We start from the raw sequence: 1037 nt of genomic DNA, 5'->3' as shown, positions 1-1037 counted from the left end.
AAAATCTTTTTGCCAAACCTGAGTTCGCCTATATTTTCTCCTATGTTATCTTCCAGAAGGTTTACAGTTCTGCTTTTAAATTTAAGTCTATGATCCATTTATACTTAACTTTTGTGAAGGGTGTCAGGTCTATGTCTAGATTTTTTTTTTTTTTTTTTAACGTGTAGAAGTCCAGTTGTTCCGGCACCATTTTTTTGGGAAGACTGTCCTTTGCTACTTTGTCAAAGATCTGTTGAATGTATCTGTTTGGGTCAAGTTCTGTGCTTTGTATTCTGCTCCATTGATCTATTTGTCTATTCTTTTGTCAATACCACGCTCTCTTGATTACTACAGCTTTGTAGTAAATTTTGAAGTTGAGTACTTCTATGGACTGAATGCTTGTGTGCCTCCAAAATTTATATGTTGAGGCCTAATCTCCCATGTGATGGTATTTACACCCAAAGTTTTTGAGAGATAATTAGCTCATGAGAGTTGAGCCCTCGTAATTAAATTAATGCCCTAATAAGAATAGATAGGAGAGAATTTGGTTTCTCTCTCTCTTTTCTGCCATGTGGGAATACGATGGGAAGACTGCCATCTGCACACCCACAAGTGAGCCCTTACGAGATTTCAGATCTGCCAGCCACTTGATTTTGGGCTTCCCAGACTTCAGAAATCTGAGAAATAAATTTCTGTTGTTTAAGCCACCCAACCTAGAGCAATTTGTTAGAGTAGCCTGAACTAAGGTAGTGTTAGGTCTCTGACTTTGTTACTCTCCTTTGGTATTGGTTTGGCTCTTCTGGGACCTTGATTTTTCTATATAAACTTTAGAATCAGTTGATATCCACAAAATAACTTGCTGGGATTTTGACTGAGATTGTTTCAAATCTATAGATCAAGTTGGGCAGAACTGACAGTTAAATATCAAGTGCTCCTAGCCATGAAAATGGAATATCTTTAGATTTATTTATACCTTTTTTGACTTTTTTCATTAGAACTTTGTAGTTTTTTTGGTATAAATCTTTAACATATTTTGTTAGATTTATACCTAAGTATTT

The sequence above is a fragment of the Cebus imitator genome, unplaced genomic scaffold (assembly GCF_001604975.1).
Source record: "Cebus imitator isolate Cc_AM_T3 unplaced genomic scaffold, Cebus_imitator-1.0 Scaffold199, whole genome shotgun sequence".
In the NCBI taxonomy this organism is placed as follows: domain Eukaryota; kingdom Metazoa; phylum Chordata; class Mammalia; order Primates; family Cebidae; genus Cebus; species Cebus imitator.
The sequence above is the reverse complement of the archived record's forward strand: the minus strand, read 5'-3'. Positions refer to the sequence as shown.